General features: G+C 45.9%; 2 long non-coding RNA genes across 4 annotated transcripts in view; one reads left to right on the top strand and one right to left on the bottom strand.

Annotated features, from left to right (window-relative positions):
* Window positions 1-20,962, top strand: part of LOC108528614 (uncharacterized) — a 117,724-nt gene that overhangs the window by 59,739 nt on the left and 37,023 nt on the right. The window lies entirely within an intron of this gene.
* LOC108528615 (uncharacterized) lies at window positions 385-9,510 on the bottom strand. Its single transcript, XR_001885234.1, has 3 exons — window positions 9,477-9,510; window positions 2,220-2,331; window positions 385-1,226 (listed from the first exon to the last, which is right to left on the bottom strand). It is a non-coding gene; the product is annotated as an uncharacterized LOC108528615 (long non-coding RNA).

The raw sequence follows: 20,962 nt of genomic DNA, 5'->3' as shown, positions 1-20,962 counted from the left end.
CACCCCCCGCCCCCTGCCAATTATATGGTGAAGTTCTACCTCCCAGTATCTCAGAATGTAAAGTATCTGGAGATAAGGGCTTTAAAGATGGAATTAAGTTAAAATGAGGTCTTTAATGGGCCTTAATCTAATATGACTGGGTCCCTATAAGAAGGAGATTCGGACACGTATGTGTGTGCACAGAGAGAAGACCATGTGAAGACAGCAGAAGAAGATGCTTTAGAAGAAATAAACGCTGCTAACATCTTGATCTCAGGCTTCCCGTTTTCAGAACTGTGAGAAAATAAATGTCTGCTATAGAAGCCATCCAGTGTGTAGTACTTTATTATGGCAGCCCTGGTAAACTGAAACAGTTAGGGTTTGTGTTTGACTGCTGCAACAGAGGAGTCCAAAACACAGTGGCTTAAACCAAAGAGAGGTTAATTCTTTTCTCATGAAGTAGTCTGAACATGGGCATCAGGGCTGATGTGGGGCTGGGGCTGGGATTCACACTTCTGATGTGCTACTCTGCCATCCTCTGGGACGATGTTTTTATCTTCCTGATCCCACAGAGCTCCCCATCATGTTTCTTGGTCCACATCTGACCAGCAGGAAGTGAAAGAGGAGAAGGAAAGGGAGTGACCCTTTTTTTAAGAGCAAGAACTGGAAGGTACGCACGTCGTGCTACTCAGATATTAATGGACCGAATTTAGTCCCATAACCACATCTAACAACAAGGGGAGGTTGGGAAATGGAGTCTTTGTTCTGGATGTCCATGTGTCCAGCTAAAATGTGGGGGTTCAAGCATTATAACAACAAGAAGATAATAACTGTTGGGGGACAACCAGCAGTCTCTGCCCTCAAAGAAGCAGGGAAGAACAGGAATGGTCAATTCTCTTGAATAAAGGAAAGGGAAAAGGGAAGATGGCAAGGAAAAATCAGTATCTCAAGAACTTCTACCTGAAGCTGAGGAACAGTAAGACCTGTGTGGACCCCACTCTCAAGTTGCTGCCAAATTCTCCCATTTCTAAGGAGCACCACTTAAAAACAAGCAACTGTAACACAATATGGCAATATACAATAGAGTGAAAACTCTTATGTTTACAACTTTCACTGGAGTTGCTCTTAGGAAGAAACTATGTCTGTTTGCAAACATTTCTTGCCGAGTCACGTGGTGATGGATAGTGAGGGCTTGGAAACACGGTTTAGCAAGATTCCGAGAAAGGAGAGCAATAGCCCAACTGGATCTGTGAAAGAAACATACAGGAATTGAACATGATGGAGGGCAGAAGGCAAGACCAAGTCATAGGTGGGAAGGCAGAAAGGAAACGGATGCAGTTATTAGGACAGGATGCTTAAGTTCAATTTAAATTATTTGGGTTCTGTAGTGTAACTCTCCCCTACAAACCTTCAGTCAAATCTACTAGTAAAGATTTTTGTGTGGCATGATTTCATATCTGGGTCATTTCAGGGCAGAATGGGGCAGCATTATGAGATCATGATGTAAATGTTCATTGAATAAATTAGGCAAAAGCAGGACTGAAGTGGAGGTAACTGGAGAACCATGAGCTAGCTAGTATCCCCTTTAGAACTCCAGAGATACTGGGTCAGAGGTGGGAATGGAATTTTAGTCAATTTTTTTTTCTTTTTTCTTTTTTTGAGACAGAGTCTCACTCTTGCTCAGGCTGGAGTGCAGTGGTGTGATGTCGGCTCGCTGCAACCTCTGTTTCCCGTGTTTAAGCGATTCTCGTGCCTCAGTCCTCAAGTAGATGGGACTACAGGTGTGTGCACCCAGCTAAGTTTTGTATTTGTAGTAGAGATGGGATTTTACCATATTGGCCAGGCTGCTCTCAAACTCCTGACCTCAAGTGATTCACCGGCCTCAGCCTCCCAAAGTACTGGGATTACAGGTGACACCGCACCCGGCCTGGTCAATTTCATCGACTCTCAAAGAGTGAAGTACTTCAGCCAGTGCCCGGATTATAACTACCGTGGTAGAAACCAGGTATCTGAGCAGACTTCCCCCTGCCCAAGGGAGTCCCAGGAGGTATTACAGAGGAAGTGACACTTAAGGCTACCTTGAAGGAGTATGTTAGCCAGTGGAAGAGAGGATCTCTCAGAAAAGGGAAGAGGTTTTGTTACAAGACATTGGAAGGTTTTAAACAGGGGCACCATGATTGGATCTGGGCTTTAAGAATGTGTTGAGGATTAACGTTTTTCATGTGGATGTGAGTGGTTACCTCTTCTCTCTTCCTCTGCTCACTAAGGACAGTGCTGTCTTTTTCTCAAGATCTTCTCCCCTGTCCTGTCCTTTGGGGGATGGTTGTTTTCACCAGCTTGGCACCTGGGTTCCTGTGAAGCAAAAATCTGTTGAGAGTGGCAGAAAGAGAAGGAGAGAAGCTGGGATGGGGACAGGCATTGGGAAGGACTGAGATCCACCCATGGGAGATGTTTGGGTGTACAAGGTGACTCTCTAAGTAGTGTCCCTGTTCCTTGCCTAAATCTTGGAACAATTGAAAATGAAGACCAAAGGCTGGGTGTGGTGGCTCACACCTGTAGTCCCAGAACTTTGGGAAGCTGAGGCCGATGGATTGCTTGAGTCCAGGAGTTCAAGACCAGCCTGGGCAACATGGTGAAATCACATCTCAAAAAAAAAAAAGACAAGGTGTCAGGCTGGATGAAGATGAACTATTTCCATTATGAAGAAGCCATTGTTGGAGATTGTGACTTTTTTTTCTCTTTTCTAATTTTTAAATTCAGAAGCAAAATAATAAAAAACAAAAACACAACAAGTTTAAGGCTGAAATAGCAATAAGCCAAATTGCTGCAGCAGTTCATGGACGTGCCTGGGGTACGCGCCCCCTCACTGTGGGGCAGCAGTTCCTGGACGTGCCTGGGGTACGCGCCCCCTCACTGTGGGGCAGGATGTAGTTTCTTTTATTAACCCATGGGGCTTTGCCATTAAGTCTTTGATCAACCAAGGAGTTGTCTACAGTCTCATTTATCTTTGCATTCTCAGCACCTAGCACAGTGCCTGGCAAAATGGCAGGTACTCCGTACAAATTTATTTTGAAGGAAAGAAGAGACGAAAGAAGGCAGACATTGCCTAAGAGGAGAAAAGGGATTAAGAGACAGCACCCTGTCATCCCTGGACTCAGGGTTAAACTGTACTTTAACCCACATAGAGAGATGAGGGGAGAAGCCCATGTCTCTCTGGGATCTTGAAGAACGTAGACACGTCCCTCCCTTTGTTACTTCCCATGTTTTTCAAGGTGCTGATCAATTTAGTAGGTTATGACCATAATTTAAAATGAAATTGAAAATATGAAACGGCATTATATGTAGTGAGGTAGGAATTGTTTTGTGAAAATTGCTCTGTGTATGTTTGTGTTTGTGTGTTTGTATTTGTACTGGGTTGCTGTGCAAATTGTATATTTTATTATGAGTTGCAGTTAAAAATGTCAAAACAGTGGACTTCTTCCATTCAGCAGGACTAAATGGCAACTTCTATCTCTTTTCCTATAAGGGAGTGAATTGTAAATAGTGGGGTACAAGTAATCAAGGGATGAGGAAAGAAGAGGGCACTTTAAGCTGAAAATAACAAGCCTATTAGTCAACCCTTCAGGGATTGTGGCCAAGGGCTTTGTCTGGGTGGTGTTTTGTAGCAGTGCTTGTCCAAGGCTAGGAAATAAAATTACACTTGAGCAACTGGCTGCCGTGATGTCTCCACACCATTGTCAAAGCAGGAAACTCAGGAATTGTGCAGAGTTCAATTTTGTATTTTTCCTGTGTCTGTGGAGCTGGTTCATGTAACCGCGGTGCTGGTTATTGTGGTTAATTTTAGTAACAATATTGATACTAGCAGTACTGACATTGTTGTTGATTTGAGTTCTTTCCAGTTTTCGTAGGTCTTTTACATCTGCCTTCTCATTTACTTCTACAACAACCCTGGGCATGGTCAGCCAGGGCAGGATTACTTTAGAGGAAACAGGCTCGGAGAGGGTGGTCTGTGCTCATGCAGACTCTGCTGTGTTTCCCAGTTCTCAGCTGGGTCCTTTTGGCATTTGAGGGGATTCAATTAGTAATACCTCTTTCCATGCTGGAATTCAAAGCCTACTGAGAGACAGAAACACCAGTGAAGACAAAAATATCAGCTTAATTATGGGCAAATGCTGAAATGAACCAGGATTATGACTACTAGGGGCTCTGGGAGACCCTCCTATGCCACCACAATTCAGTCCCAGATGGGACCCAATCTTTGAGGCATCACTGGTCTCACATAAAGAGAGGTCATTAGGGATCCACCCTCTAAACCCAAACCAACCAACCAATCAACCAACCAACAAATGTGAGCTGGTTCTAGAGTGGCTAGGGGCACCATTTGTTGCAGCTGGGAACTGGGATTTGATGGCTAAGAGTTGTGGAAGGAGCTCCCTTACTTCCTTCAGGGAGGGTGGGTGGCTGGAAGCAGGAGGCTGGATGGGGCCGAGAGAAGCCAGAGTGGTGGAAACTAGCCCGGATTAGCAGGCATGGGGAAAGAGAGCCTGAGCCCGGGTCATACAACAGCACTGTTATGTGTTTACTGACGTGGAAAAGCTCTGAGGTGGAGATACTGAGCCTGGATCCATTTTATGAGCCAAACTCTCAGTGGGGACTGAGGTGGTCTTGATCAGAGGTGCCTTAAGCAAACCCTCTCTGAAGAAGGCATTCTGAAGTCAAAGGACCCTCCCAGCATAAGATCAAACAATTAACTCATGAATAAAGATTACTAAACCCATAAAAAGCCACATCACTGTGCTTGAGAATCGGCAGAAACAATGGACAGCGATAAACAGCAGATTCAAGGGCTGCAGATGGTATTAAATATAGAATAGTTACATGGAAAATGCTTAAAGAGATTAAAATACCACCTTTTTCTGTACCTTTTCTACATTTAGATATGTTTAGATGTACGAATACTTACCACTGTTTTACAGTTGCCCACAGTACTCAGTACTGTAGCCCAGGAGCAATAGTTTATACAATACAGCCTAGGTTCGTAGAAGGCTCTACCACCTGGGTTTGAGTAAGTACACTCTAGCATGGTCACACAATGACAAGATTCCCTAACAACACGTTTCTCAAAACATATCCCTTTGTAAAGTGATGCATGACTTAACAAAGCATGACATATTTGGAAAAAAGGAAAACACTTCTAAATGTCTCATGCATCAACGAGAAACATCATCATAAACTTAAAAGTACTTAAAGCTGAACAATAATGGAAATACTATATATAAAAACTTGTTGCATGCAGCAAAAAATGTTTCAAGGGGCCGGGTGCGGTGGCTCACACCTGTAATCCCAGCACTTTGGGAGGCCAAAGTGGGCGGATCACGAGGTCAGGAGATCGAGACCATCCTGGCTAACACGGTGAAACCCCGTCTCTACTAAAAATACAAAAAATTAGCCAAGCATGGTGGCACATGCCTGTAATCCCAGCTACTTGGGAGGCTGAGGCAGGAAAATCTCTTGAACCTGGGAGGGGGATGTTCCAGTGAGCCAAGATCGTGCCACTGCACTCCAGCCTGGTCAACAAGAGCGAAACTTCATCTCAAAAGAAAAAAAAAGAAACACTGTGGGACAGGCACAGTGGCTCACACCTGTAATCCCAGCACTCTGGAAGGCCAAGGCAGGCAGATCATCTGAGGTCAGGAATTCAAGACCATCCTGGCCAACGTGGTGAAACCTTGTCTCTACTAAAAACACAAAAATTAGTTGGGCATGGTGGTGCACGCCTGTAATTCCAGCTACTCAGGAGGCTGACGCATGAGAATCGTTTGAACCTGGGAGGTGGATGTTGTAGTAAACAGATTGTACCACACTGCACNAAAAAAAAAAAAAAAAAAAAAAAAAAAAAAGACAAAGTAGTGCACCCATATTCATAGCAGCATTATTTACAATAGCTGGAGGTGGGAACAACCCAAATGTCTGTCAACATATGTAGTATATACATATAATGGAGTATTATACAGCCTTATAAAGGAAGGGAATTCTGATACATGCTACAACAAGGATGAACCTTGAGGGCACTATGTTAAGTGAAATGAGCTAGTTGCAAAAGGATAAATGCTGTATGAGTCCACTTATATGTGGTTCCTAGAGTAGTCAAATTCATAGACACAGAAAGTAGAATGGTGGTTTCCAGGGGGATTGCCAGGAGAATGGGGAGTTAATGTGTAATTGGCATGGAGTTTCTTTTTTTTTTTTTGAGACGGAGTCTCGCTCTGTCGCCCAGCCTGGAGTGCAGTGGCCGGATCTCAGCTCACTGCAAGCTCCGCCTCCTGGGTTTACGCCATTCTCCTGCCTCAGCCTCCGGAGTAGCTGGGACTACAGGCGCCCGCCACCTCGCCTGGCTAGTTTTTTGTATTTTAGTAGAGACGGGGTTTCAACATGTTAGCCAGGATGGTCTCAAACTCCTGACCTCGTGATCCACCCGTCTCGGCCTCCCAAAGTGCTGGGATTACAGGCTTGAGCCACCGCGCCCGGCCGGCATGGAGTTTCTATTTGGGAAGATGAAAAAGTTCTGGAGATAGATGGTGGTGATGGTTGCACAGTTATATGAATGTATTTAATGTCACTGAAAATGGTTAAAATGACAAATTTTATAAAATTAAAAAAATTTAAAAATTAAAAAATAAAATAAAAATGTAAAAATCACATACAAAAAAGACAAGGCAAACCTAGACCAGGAGAAGAAGGCCATAATATATAGATTCAGCAAAAGACTCATATCCAGAGTATATAAACAGCTCCCACAAATCAATAAGAAAAAGCCAAACAAGCCAACTTAAAATGGACCAAATGGCTCATGCCTTTAATCCCAGCACTTTGGGAGGCTTAGGCAGGAGGGCTGCTTGAGCCCAGAAGTTCAAGCCCAGTCTGGGCAACACAGTGGCATGTGATCTCTACAGAAAATAAAATTAGCTGGGTGTAATGGAGCACACCTGTAGTCCCAGTCACTCAGGAGGCTTAGCCTTGGAGATCGCTTGAGCCTGGAAGGTCAAGGCTGCAGTGAGTCATGATCCTGCCACTGCACCCCAGCCTAGGTGACAGAGTGAGACCCTGTCTCAAAAAAAAAAACCCCAAAACGCCTCCCCAAACCCAAGAAAGTACCAAAGACTTAACAAGCCTTTTGTATATCCAAGTGGCATATATATATATATTCACTACTAGGTATATTTTCAAGAGAAATGAGTGCATATGCCCTCCAAAAGACAAACAAAAGTGTTCATATTTATTCCTAATAACCAAAATTCGAAAACAGTTCATCAATGGTAGAATGAGTGAATTGTGGAAGATACACTCAAACACTACACAATCATAAAAAAGAACAAACAACTGCTACGTATAACTATGTGGATGAATCTGATGGATGTAAGGATGAATAAAATAATCCTGACACAAAAAAACTACCACTACTGAGATTCTATTTATATAAAGTTCAAAACCAGGCAGTACAGTTTTGTTACCTTGGGTGGGAGGGGATATTGATAGAAACAAGGGAGTCTTTTAAGATGTTGAAAATGTTCTCTATTTTAACAGTGGCTACATGGATGTATAACTGTGTTAAAATCATACAGTTGAGGCTTGTGCAACTTGCTGTAGGTCATACTTTAATTTTTAAAAGGTGTCATATAAAAGTGAAAATACATGATACAAACTGAAAGAAGACATTTATAATACACACAATTGACAAAAAAATTATTTTTTATTGTCAAAAATTAATATTTCAAGAGCTCTTAGAAATCAATTGGGAAAAGACAAACAACCCAGTACAAAAATAAGCAAAAGTCATGAACAGGAATTTTATGTAAGAAGGAGCCCACATGGCCAATAAACACATGGAGATATGCTCAGCTTCATCAGTAGTCAGGGAAATGCCAAACAAGACTACAAGATAACAGCTTACATTCATTTGATTAGATTAGCAAAGGTTAAGAAGCCTGGCCAAATAAAATGTTAAAAAGGATGTAGAACAATAGGATCTCATATACCTTGCTGTTGGGAACATACTGTAAATGGACACAATTAGTCTGGAAAACAATGTGGCATCAATATATAAAGTTAAACGTCCACAGCTCAGCAATTCCACCCAATGTTCACTGGACAAGAATGTTCACAGTATCACTATTCACAATAGCAAAAACCTGGGCACAATGCAAATGATCACTGATGAGAGAATGTGTAGATAAATTGCAGTATATCCATACGATGGTATATTATATGACAGGGCAAATACGTGAACTGCAGTTGTGTGTTCGACGTGGATAAATTTCAGTACAAATTTGAAAAACATGAATCCCAGATGATTATATACCATGTGATACCTTTTGTGTAAAATTCAGAATCAAGCACAACTGAAGAGTATATCATTATACATAAACACAGAGGGAATGCCAAGCACACAATTGAGGTTTGGGTAGCCTCTGTTGGGGGTGAGGGGACTTAGGAGGATGTGATGTGGAGGAGTTCATAGGTAGATGTAAGTTATGGGTGATAGTCTTGTTCTTGGGTTGGCTAATAGGTAAATGGGGATCCCTTGTGTTATTGAAATAAACAAATAGGGTCATACATTAATCAGTAGTACTATGTTATGAGACAGGGTTATGATGAACTCAATTGTACATTACCTGTCTCCTCCAGAAATTCTTTTTTTTTTTTTTTTTTTTGAGATGGAGTTTTGCTCTGTCACCCAGGCTGGAGTGCAGTGCCACAATCTCAGCTCACTGCTACCTCTGCCTCCCAGGTTCAAGCGATTCTCCTGCCTCAGCCTCCCAAGTAGCTGGGATTACAGGTGCACACCACCATGCCCAGCTAACTTTTGTATTTTAGTAGAGACAGGGTTTCATCATGTTGGCCAGGCTGGTCTTGAACTCCTGACCTGAAGTGATCTGCCTCCTAAAGTGCTAGGATTACAGGCATGAGCCACCGCACCCAGCCTTCTCCAGAAATTTTTATTTTTATTTTTTTTAGAGATGGGGTCTTGCTCTGTTGCCCAGGCTGCAGTGCAGTGGCATGATCATGGCTTACTGCAGCCTCTGTCTCCTGGGCTCAAGTGATCCTCCCACCTCAGCCTCCCAAGTAGCTGGGACTACAGGTGTTCACTACTACACCCAGCTAATTTTTAATTTTTTTTTTTTTGTTTTTTTTATAGAGATGGGGTTGTACTATGTTGCCCAGACTGGTCTTGAACTTCTGGGCTCAAACAGTCCTCCTGCCCCAGCCTCCCAAAGTGCTGGCATTACAGGCTTGAGTCACCACGCCTGGCCTCTTCCAAAAATTGAAAGCTGCATAAGACTACTTAGTCCTAGGACTGGCATATTTGTTCTTCTCTCCTTCCTGATCCAAGGCCTCTACCACAAACATGCTGCTCTAGATCTGTATTAGTTTGTTTTCACGCAGCTGATAAAGACATACCTGAAACTGGGAACAATAAGAAGTTTAGTTGGACTTACAGTTCCACATGGCTGGGGAGGCCTCAGAATCATGGCAGGAGGTGGAAGGCACTTCTTAGGTGGTGGCGGCAAGAGAAAAAAGAGGAAAATGCAAAAGCGGAAACCCCTGATAAACCCATCAGATCTTGTGAGACTTATTCACTACCAGGAGAACAGCATGAAAAAGACAGCCCCATGATCAATTACCTCCCTCTGGGTCCCTCCCACAACACGTGGGAATTCTGGGAAATACAATTCAAGTGGAGATTTGGGTGGGGCACAGTCAAAGCATATCAAGATCCTTGGCCAGGAAGCACTGGAGCCTGAGCCCGTCTTCGTATCTGTTGCAGCTGGAGGTACTCCAGTAGCACTGCATGCCTTGTGCCTGGCATTGCTCAATCCAGATGTCAGTGGGGACAGAAGGAATATCCCAGAATCCTGGAACAAACTGGGTCCCAATGACCAATACAAGTTCTACTCAGTCAATGTGGTGATGGCTGGGGAAGGGATGCCCTTGGGGCTCTGGGTCACAGAAGTACAAATGCCAGTGCAGAGGCAGCCTAGGGCAGCCTGCTCCATGTCCCAGGTTTTGTGTCTCCATGTGGGGAATGTGCAGCTAGTGCAATCATCCTAGCCCTTCTCCTCCTCGTTCCTCCCAGTGGGAACGACTTGTGATTGCCTAATCAGCATTGCATTCTTAGGTTTCCCTTTTCCTCTGAGCTTACAAGGGTTGGTTCTGAAGTCCACACAAAGGGTTGAAATCCCACAGGAAGTGATGATAGGACAACATGCCTCCCCTGTGAGTGGCCCAACACAGCCAACTCCCCTCCTGAGTGGTGCAGATCATTTATTCTTCAGCTGAGTAATAGACAAGGTAAGTGACATATGTTAGGTGCTATGTCTGAAAAATGTTGATTTTTATTTTTCTTCTTATTATTTTTTATTTTTTTGAGACAGAGCCTCACTCTGCTGCCCGGACTGGAGGGCAGTGATGCGATCTCTGCTTGCTGCAACCTCCACCTCCCAGGTTCAAGTGATTTTCCTGCCTCAGCCTCCCGAGTAGCTGGGATTACAGGCGCCTGCCACCACGCCTGGCTAATGTTTTTTTTTTATTTTTAGTAGAGATGGGGTTTCACCATATTGGCCAGGCTGATCTCAAACTCCTGACCTCAGGTGATCCACCCACCTCGGCCTCCCAAAGTGCTGGGATTATAGGCGTGAGCCACCATGCCTGGCTGGAAAAATGTTGATTTGTAAACACCAGGACAAAGCTCAGCTCAGCAAGATGCCCACACTATGAGAGGCACAGGAGAGAAAATTCAGGCCTCTGGGCTCAGAGACTCACTCTAGGGCAAACACTCATGGGGTCAGAGGTGAGCATAACTGTCCACCCTATGAAACTGGCGGCTGGAGGCAGCAAGCCAGAGACTGATTTGTCATCAAGGAGGGTGTGAGGGTTCAACATGGTTGAATGAACTAGGGACTGAGAGCTGAGGATGGGGGCCCTGGGGGCAAATCTGGAGTGGCAGGTGAGGTGAGAAAGTGTGGGAGGCCCGAGGTATGTGGGTGCTTGCGAGCAGCTGGGTGCGAATGTCATGGAGCAGCATTTTTCCTCCCTGAGATGACTCCATATGAGACTGTCCTGCTTCCTTGCTTAGAACCTCCTATAGTTACAGTAGTTTTTGCTAAAACTGGGGATTGGGAGGCCCAGCACTTGGGCCATCGGGAAGGAGCTGGGGGACCCAAATTATTTCACTCGCTCTTCTTCTCCACCTCATGGAGAAGGCAACTGCTTATTTTCTTGATCTGCATAGGCATCCTATAATTTATTGTCCTTGGGACACTTTTGAGTGTGAAATGGGATGCTATTAATAATTATGCCAGGAGAGCAGGCATAAACTGGGACTGTCCCAGGAAAACTGAGACATATGATCTCCTACCTACAACCCCTAATATTAGATTTTCTGATAAAAGCTAAAATTGAAATTTTAGCTTAGATCCAAGGCTAAGGTGTGGCCCCACCCTCTACCCCAAATCTAAACCTTGGAAGGCACATGCAGACTCAGACTGTCCTTCTCTTTGCAGTCAGTCAGGGAGTCACCTGCTGGCCTGGGTGACTGAGGTATAGAGAACAGTGGGTGTTCCCATGAGCATAACTGCCCACCCTATGGGGTGTGGCTAGGGTGCTGCTCAGGTGTGTAAACCACACACAGATAAGAAATAGAGCTCAGGAAGTGAATGAGGAAGTGGGGAGTGGGCAAGAGGTTGAGCCACACCTCCTGCAGTGACCCTGCTCTCCAATAAAACCTTGCCCAATGATGTCACACTCCAATGCAACCTATTAAGCACAGAGGAGTGAGGCGGGAGGGTCTCCTGCTGCATTTACCTGCTTAAGGCAAGAGACTGGAAGTTCCAGTCTTGACGAGAGTGATGTAAACCTGCAAAGTTCTTTCTCCCATACCATCCACCGTATGGCCTGTTTCCGGCCCCTACTGCACATGCGGGCTACTGTTGAAGCCTCTTCTCCCACCACTTTGCAAAGTTGACCTCAGAAAACAGGCCTCCCCATCAGGCATCACAGGTTGAGGAAAGAGGCCAGGATCAGAATTTTTAAATAATTCCCAAACTAAAAATTATACAAAGAGAAAAAAGATGAAGGAAACACATAAAAGCTGCTAACAAATGATTTCAGTACTTTGATTTGTAGGCCTGTGGATGATTTTATTTGTTTGTTTATTTTATTTTTACTTTTTAGAGATGAGATCTTGTTATGTTGCTCAAGTTGATCTTGAACACCTGGCCTCAAGTGATTCTCCTGCCTCCCAAAGTGCTGGAATTATAGGCATGAGCCACCACACCCAGCCTATTGTGGGTGATTTTTAACATCTATAAATTTCAGTGCTTTCTAGTTTATAAAAATGAGCATTCTTTTATGTTGGAAAACATTTTAAAATCCCCTAGTTACCCTTTAACTATAATAAGCTCATTTAAATGGCTTACGGAGAGAGTCGTTACCTGCTGAATCTTACCCACCTTTTCTGGAAGGAGATTCATGCCTGTTACTGTTATTCACTCCCTGTGATTCCTGCATGTCCTGGTCATACATCACTTTCTTTTTTTTTTTTTTTTTGAGGTGGAGTCTCGCTCTGTCTCCCGGACTGGAGTGCAGTGGCCAGATCTCAGCTCACTGCAAGCTCCGCCTCCCGGGTTCCCGCCATTCTCCTGCCTCAGCCTCCCGAGTAGCTGGGACTACAGGCGCCCGCCACCTCGCCCAGCTAGTTTTTTTTTGTATTTTAGTAGAGACGGGGTTTCACCGTGTTAGCCAGGATGGTCTCGATCTCCTGACCTCGTGATCCGCCCGTCTCGGCCTCCCAAAGTGCTGGGATTACAGGCTTGAGCCACCGCGCCTGGCCATACATCACTTTCAACCCAGAGCCCAGACTTGTACACTTGCCGTTCTATAAAGGAGAATATTTGGGGAAGTGTCCAGTCCCCAAAAACTTTTTCTGTTGCAAATGACAGAAACCCTGTTTTAACTTGGTTTAGGCAAAAAAGAGAGTTTGTTGACCTAGGGATTATGTCACTTTCAGGTGAGGCTATACCCAGGACTCTAATGATTTAATAGGAACCTGGTTTCTCCTTCTCACACTTGGCTCCTCTTTCTTGTGTTGGCTCCACCCTCAGACCAGCATTCTCATCATAGCCCTAATATGGTGGCCAGTAGCCCCCCAGGGTCCTTTTCCTTGAGGATCAAGTGACTCCTCTTTCAATGACTTGAGTGGATGAGGAGGGTCTGGGAGGGTCTTGAGTGCAGGAGCTTCTATCCCTGTGGAGCTGGAGTGTGCCACCCTCCCAGCAAGTGGATGAGGTCTTGTTCACCTTCCTGTAAGCCTCCATGTGTTCAGCTATCCAGAAGCTTCCCAGACCCTGTCCTTTTGGGCCTTTTGTGGGGACTTCATTGGATAGGTATGATTGGCAACTGTGCAGAAATGTGACTGGACAAAGGGTATGATCTACTACTAATAGGCTGAGTTGGTAAACCCAGTAAGGCCTGTCTGTTCAGATTCTTCTTGGCCTCTCTGTGTAGCATTCCTTCCTCCAGGATATGGGGCAGGACCCCTTCTGAAATGGGGGTCTTAGGACCTACAATAATAAGGTAGGTCAGGGAATTTCTTTATGGTCAGCTTCTTGACCATAAAGGTGGGGTGGAGGGTGGGGCCTGCCTTGAGGAGAAACAGAAGCAGGTCAAAGGAGGGCAGGAAAATATCAGAAAGATTGATTCTGTTTTCTGAGGCCTGCTTCTGAGGTCTGAAGTGCCCCAATATTATAACAGGGTAATGGGAGCTTTGAGCCAGGAATCGTGGATAAAAACGAGGACTTTCTAGGGATAGTGCTGAAGGAAGGAACTCCCTAAAAGGGAAGCTATTTCATTTTCATGCATCCATCCATCCATTCATCCATGCATCCATGCATGCATCCATATATCCATCCATCCATCCATCCATCCATCCATCCATGAATCCATCCATGCATCCATGTATCCATCCATCCATCCACCATCCATGCATGCATGCATCCGTCCATCCATCCATTCATCCATCCATCCATCCATCCATCCATGTATGCATGCATGCATGTATCCATCCTTCCATCCATGCATCCATCATCCACGGACCGATGCATCCATCCATCCACCACGCATCCATCTATGCATCCATGCATCCATCCATCCATCCATCCATCCATCCACCCATGCATCCATCCATCCATCCATCCACCCATGCATGCATCCATCCGTCCGTCCGTCCGTCCGTCCGTCCGTCCGTCCATCCACCCATCCATCCATCCATCCATCCATCCATCCATCCATCCATCCATCCAGCTATCAATCCAGCCAGCCAGCCACTGACTTATAAATTGTTGAAGTCAATTTATTTTTTATACTGCTAGGCACCAGGGACCCCACCAGCAATGGCCCTTTACTCAGAGCCCCCAAGCTCTTCATAGAATACAAATTCTTCTGCTAACTGGTTAAATCCTGAGGATAAAGACATTTTTGCAAATTGGTACATCATCATAATTGTTTTGTTACTGGCCAGAGGCATTTCTCTCAAGCAGGAGCTGCAACTCTCAGGAGCATTCAGAGAACCAGCTCCTTATCCAAACATTCAGTGACTTAGGGACCCTTCCAACTTGCAATTCCTCCTTAATGTTTTGTGAAGGCAAATTTTCTACATTTTCAGGCCTCCAGAAAGGTCAGCAGGTAGGTGTGGGGCCCATAGAGAATTTACACTACCTGGCAAATAGCAGTTCTTTGGAGGGTGATTTTAGAGTTCACAGCAGCTGCAAGAACCTAGTAGACTTATAACCTGTCTCTCCATTCATTATATTAAGTAAGTCACTGAAAAAGGTTTTGTCATGTCACCAAAGCAGCCTTCCTTGGGCAGGGAAAAACCCACCATCCTGCTCACAGATAATCTCTGGCTACCTGTCTCACATCCAGGGAGGGGGTGCAGGGTGAGGTTTGAGGGATGGACCCCAGGGGTTGCCTTGGATATGACAATCTCAGGTCTAGCAAGGGGTACTCAGAGCTCTCACATTTTCTTTCCTTAATGTGTGGTTCCCAGGGCCAGGAGACCCTAAGCTAATGTCCTGTGGTGGGAATGGTGTCAGGCTATGGAGAACCACATTCTTGTTTCAGTCCTGGCTGACCGTGAGGCCTCGCCAGGGCGCCATGCAAGCTCGTTAGCATGAGAACCCATGTGAGTGCTAGGCAGCTGTGTCTGGCTTCTAGTGCTTGCTGGTAGCTCTTAGTAATCAGAGCTTCCCAAGTGGGGTGTCAGGAATGGGTTCCAGGTATGCAGAGGTATTGATCTTGGTGGAGCCCAGGGTGGTACAAGTTCCCAAGCCTTTCACCTATAGCTCTGACCAGCTTTGTCTGTTTACACCAGAGTGCCCCAGTAGTGTTGTCTTCTATGCATGTTGGATATAAGAGTTTGGAGGATACTGTCCTGGTTATCTCTTAATCAGATAGCAGCTGACTATCTCATCCTGTGAGGCTGGCCTAGTAAGGACTGGGATGAGCACCGGTCTAGACCAGAGATGCTCAAGTTTCACTGGGTATGAGAATCTCTTGGGGAGCTTATTTAAAATGCAGATCCCCAGCCCCCAGCCCCAGAGGGTCTGATTGTCAGACTCGGAGGTGGGGTCATGGTATCTTCTGCCACCACTGGCCTGGGGACCCCACTTTGAGAAGATATGGCTGAGGTGCTTGTCCCCTCTTTTGTCCTCTCTTTCTTTCAGCTTTTACTGAGGCTCTTCTTGATGCACAGGGACCTGTGTTGGGCCACAGGACTGCAAAGCTAAAATGACACTTGAAAGATTGAACAAGTGATTACAAGGCAATGTGGTGAGTGCCAGCACCCAGCAAATGCAGACATTCTGAGAACTCCGAAGAGCCTGGGAGGCCTCCCAGGGAAGGCACCTACTGTCTGGTCTGAAGGAATGAGAAGCTCACTGGACAGAGAGGAGAGAAGGCTATTTAAAGTAGAGGAGGCTGCAGGGGCAAGATAGACATCAGTGGGTGGAGGCAAGCACGGCTGTTCTTTCTGGCTGGGGTAGGGTGTAGGCTGGGACAGCCTGGAGAGAATCCTGGACACAACACTGAGGAGTTTGCATTTCGCTTGGAGAGCAATGAAGAGGTAATGAACTGGCATGACCAGGTCTGCATTTTGGGGAACAAGAAGGAAATGAATGGGACTGAGGCTGACCCAGGCTCCAAGTGCTCGAGGCTCTGCCCCTGGTGGCTCTAAGACTTGGGAAGGTTGCTTATCCTTTCTGAGCCTCCATTTCCCCACAAGTAAAAGTGAGTGTGTTAAAGAACTCAACTAGGTCTAGTTGTCTGGCACCGTAAGACTAGACATCCACACTGAGGTTGTGTAGCGGGAGAAAAGAAGGTGTTTATTGCAGGGCACCCGCAAGGAGCACCAGGCATCTCATGCTGAAATCCTGGCCTCCCCGATGGCTTGGAAGTAAGGGTTTTTAAAGGCAAGGGTAAATTTCAGGGAAGCAGAAGTTACAGTAAAATCATAAATGAATACATGGAGGTCACACAATGGTTTTGGTCTGAAAGGGTAGGATTTCGTGAGGCGAGGCTTACAGGTCACAGGTAGATTCAAAGTTTTCTGATTTGCAGTTGGTTAAGGAAGAGAAGCTTTGTTTAAAAATTTGGGACCAGGGGCCAGAGAAGAATGTTAACTCTGGCTCGTGGGTGTGACTCCGTTCAGGCCACGAAGGAAGAAATTTAGAACCAAGAACAGTGGTCGGCTCAGTCCCCACTTCCCCTTTAGCTGAGGCCTGTGTGCTGGTGGATCTGTTTGATGGGGGTCCAGGTGTTTGAAAAACAACTCAGGGACATATGTTAAGATGTTATCTTTAGTTTCTATAGGGAACCAAACATCTGACCCTAACTTTCTTGGCTGTTGTTTTTAGTTATTATTACCTTCTTGCTTATCAAGTTGTTTATTTATGTCTCAGGACTAGCTAGGTCCCTGAAATTTCTCTTGAAATAATTCAAGATTTTCCTTTATTTTCATGCTTGGGGGTCCTGTAGGTCCCTAAAAAAGGGGTCCTTGCTCCATCTCAAGTGTAATAATATCTAAAGTACAGGGTCATTGGAAGATTAAATGGCATGGCATATGAGAAAGCTTTTGGCACAGTGCCTGGCATCTAGTGACTGTCAACAAAATAATATCCCTTGCATTCCCTAGCTATATGACTGGCAGCCAGTAGGCAGGGGGAGGGGCTGGGTGAGGGTCTCTGGGCAGGAGCTGGTAGGAGGCTGTCTCTCCAGGCCTGGACAAAGGGAATGCAGGTGGATGGAGGGCTGGGGACACTGTGGGGAGGGTCACTGGCACAGCAGGCAAATAAATGGATGTGGAAGCCTGGGGCACCCTCTGCATCTGAAAGGAGAGGGGAGCAGGGGGTGGATTTGAGGTCATCCTGGAAGGTGATGGCGTGAGAAGTGGATCTAGGACAAAATTCTGGAGAACAACGTATTTGAGGAGCTGGCTGAAGAGAAGTCAGAAAAGGAATACAGGGAGAAGCAGGAGAGGCCACATCATGCAAGCTGAGGGCATGGCTGTGGCTGGCACCGGGCACTGTGGAGCAGTCAGCAGGAAGCTTGTGTCACTGGACCAGGCTCCAAAGGTCATGGCCGTCTTTGTGGTGCGGCTGGAAAAGCAAGGGCCCAGAGGGCACCGGACAGACTGTTGAGAAGACTCAAGGTCGTGGGAGGAGGGCTTAAGAAAATGAAGTGCTGTGTGCAGGTTCTATGCCATGGGGAAGGAGCCATGGGTTGAGAGCAGCTTTGAAGTGCGGAGAGGGGAGGAAAGAGGCAAGAGGTGAAGGCTGAAGGTTTCGTGGGCGGGTCAGGCAGGGAGTTAGTGGGGGCTGCCTGGAGGGTCCCAGTTGTCTCTGAAGGAGGACTTGAGCTGGAGCTTGACGGAGGGAAAGCATCAAACAGACAGGCCAAAGGACATTGTGGATTAGGATGAGGAGGAAAAGGAGGGACGAGGTGTGGAGGTGGAAAATTGGCTAGAAAGGGAGGGGATGAATTGCGGAGAGATAGCCTGACAGCGCAGGATGAGCACGGTAGCGAGTAATGGAGGATAGCGTATCGCTGGCCAGGTCTGGTCACTCCCTAAGGGAGGGGGCCTTGCAGGCCAGGAGGTGGCTCCGTGGGTGAGAACCCTCCCAGCACACTCAGGTGGGGTGGCTGCCATGGGAGATGGGCAGGGCCCCTCCTTGCAGACTGGAGGCGGGGCCGAGTTGTTGAAACGGTCCCTGATAGTTTGCTTTTCTGCCTTCTCTCTCCTCCTGGATTTGTGGTTTGTTTGTTTTGGCTTCCCCCCCACCACTTCTCCCCGCACCCCACAGTCTCTGGAGACTGAGCGAGGGTCTCCATGTTGCAGTTACATCTCATGTATTTAATTTGGCCCCCTTAATAAACAGAGGGTGGAGCAGAGGCTGTGAGGGAAGGATGGAATTAAAACCACATCCTGGAGTAATGAGATCTCCATTTGGCCTCCTTCCCTTCTTTTCCCACTCCCAGGCTCTGCTCCTCTACTCTCCTTTCTTGGAGAGAAGCACAGCTCTGCTTGCCTAATGGAAGTCAGTGGGAAAATTCTGTTCACATTCCATATATAGTCGTCACTCAGTATGTGTGGGGGATTAGCTCCAGTACCCCTCACAGATACCAAAATCCACAGATGTTCAAGTGCCTGATATAAAACGGTGTCGTGTTTGCGTGCAACCTCCTGTATCTCTTAAATCACACATCCTCCTGTATACTTTAAAGAATCTCTAGATTACTTAGAATACCTAATACAATGTGAATGCTATGGAAATAATTGTTATGCTGTATTATTTACAGAATAATGACAAGGAAAAAGTCTGTACATGTTCAGTACAGATGCAGTTTTTTCCAAGTATGTTCAATCTTTGGTTGGTTGAATCTATGGACACAGAATCCATGGATATGGGGGCAGACTGTATAACCTTGCTGGCATAAACCCATTCCACGGTGAGAGAGCTTTGAGGAGTGGAATCTGTTTACGAATGTATTTATAATCACATTTGGATGACTGCAGGCTTGCTCTTGGGCAGAGCAGAGTTGGGCTGTAAAAAAGGATGGGAAGATTTTCCCATCAGTGGAAAACTCCCTGTTTGCCCTGACCCTTAGAGAAGGGAATGGCAGAAAGCTCTGAGTGATGTGGCCTTTGGGAGACCTCATGGTAGGGAAAAGCCAGGGAGCAGTTCTGAGCTGCAGGGAGATGATCTGTACAGGAACTGACTTGTAATAAAATCAAATCTCAATTCTCCAGGCTTAGCGTTTACGACTCAAGATTGGATTCTGAAGTCTCATTCGTCTTCCGGGATTCTGCTCCCCTTGGCTCTCTGATACAGGGCTCTATGGCCACTCCCTGCTAGCTTTAGGTGGCTGGCCCAGCCCAGGTTGGATCTGGGATCATTGCTTCAATTTCCCTAAATACAGCTGAGTCAGGATTGGGGTACTTAACACAATATTGTTCAAGGTTCAGGAATGACAAAGGGGAAATAAACACAGAAAGGAACATGAAACCAGCCCAGGTGCCAGGGGCAAGGACAGCTGCTTCTTCTTCCCCCTCCTGCTCAGGGCTCTCTCCCTGGCTCTGGCCCTTCACAGAGGCCACCTTCTTCCACCCCTCCTGTCCCTGGGACATAGCTTTGCCTTGGGGGCCCCAGAGAACAATTTCCTCAGACACCATAAAATAAGCCTGTAGAAGGGAGAAACACAGACAGTGACACAAGCTTGGTTGGCTACTGCAATTCTTCTTTAGCTGTTTTCCACTCCCCAGCTTCAGTAGCAGCAGAGCGTCATGAGGTCATTTGTTAGGACAAGGTCCCCATTATTTGCATCTTTATTTTTTTATTTTTTATTTTTTTTTTTGAGACAAAGTCTTGCTCTTGTTGCCCAGTCTGTAGTGCAATGGCGTGATCCCGGCTCACTGCAATCTCAGCCTCCTGGGTTCAAGAGATTCTTCTGCCTCAGCCTCCCGAGTAGCTGGGGTTACAGGCACACACCACCACGCCCAGCTAATTTTTGTATTTTTAGTGGAGACAGGGTTTTGCCATGTTGGCCAGGCTGGTCTTGAACTCCTAACCTCAGGTGATCCTCCTGCCTCGGCCTCCCAAAGTGCTGGGATTACAGGCTTGAGCCACCACGCCTGGGCTTTTTTTTTTTTTTTTTTTTTGAGACAGGATCTCACTCTGTCACCCAAACTGGAGTATGGTGCACAATTTCAGCTTATTGCAACCTCTGTCTCCTGGGTTCAAGCGACTCTCCTGCCTCAGCCTCCTAAGTTGTTGCAAATGACAGGATCTCATTCTTATTTATGGCTGAAGAGTACTCCATTGTGTATATGTGCCACATTTTCTTTATCCATTCACCTATTGATAGACACTGATATGGTTTGGCTGTGTCCCCAACCCAAATTTCGTTTTGAATTTTAGCTCCCATAATTCCCACATGTTGTGGGAGGGACCCAGTGGGAGATAATTGAATCACAGGGATGGTTTCCCCGATACTGTTCTCGTGGTAGTGAATAAGTCTCATAGGACCTGATGGTTTTATAAGAGGAAACCCTTTTGCTTAGCTCTCTCATTCTCTCTTGTCTACCGCCATGTAAGACATGCCATTTGCCTTCTGCCATGATTGTGAGGCCTCCCCAGCCACGTGGAACTGTGAGTCTATTAAACCTCTTTTTCTTTATAAATTACCCAATCTCAGTTATGTCTTTATCAGCAGCATGAAAATGGACTAATACAGACACTTAGGTGCTTCCAAATCTTGACCATCATGAATAGTGCTACAATAAACATGGGAGCGCAGATATCTCTTCAATACACTGATTTCTTTTCTTTTGGGCATATACCAGCAATGGAATTGCTGGATCATATGGTAGCTC

Source organism: Rhinopithecus bieti, unplaced genomic scaffold, assembly GCF_001698545.2.
Source record: "Rhinopithecus bieti isolate Rb0 unplaced genomic scaffold, ASM169854v2 scaffold_5002, whole genome shotgun sequence".
Lineage (NCBI taxonomy): Eukaryota > Metazoa > Chordata > Mammalia > Primates > Cercopithecidae > Rhinopithecus > Rhinopithecus bieti.
The sequence above is the reverse complement of the archived record's forward strand: the minus strand, read 5'-3'. Positions and strand labels throughout refer to the sequence as shown.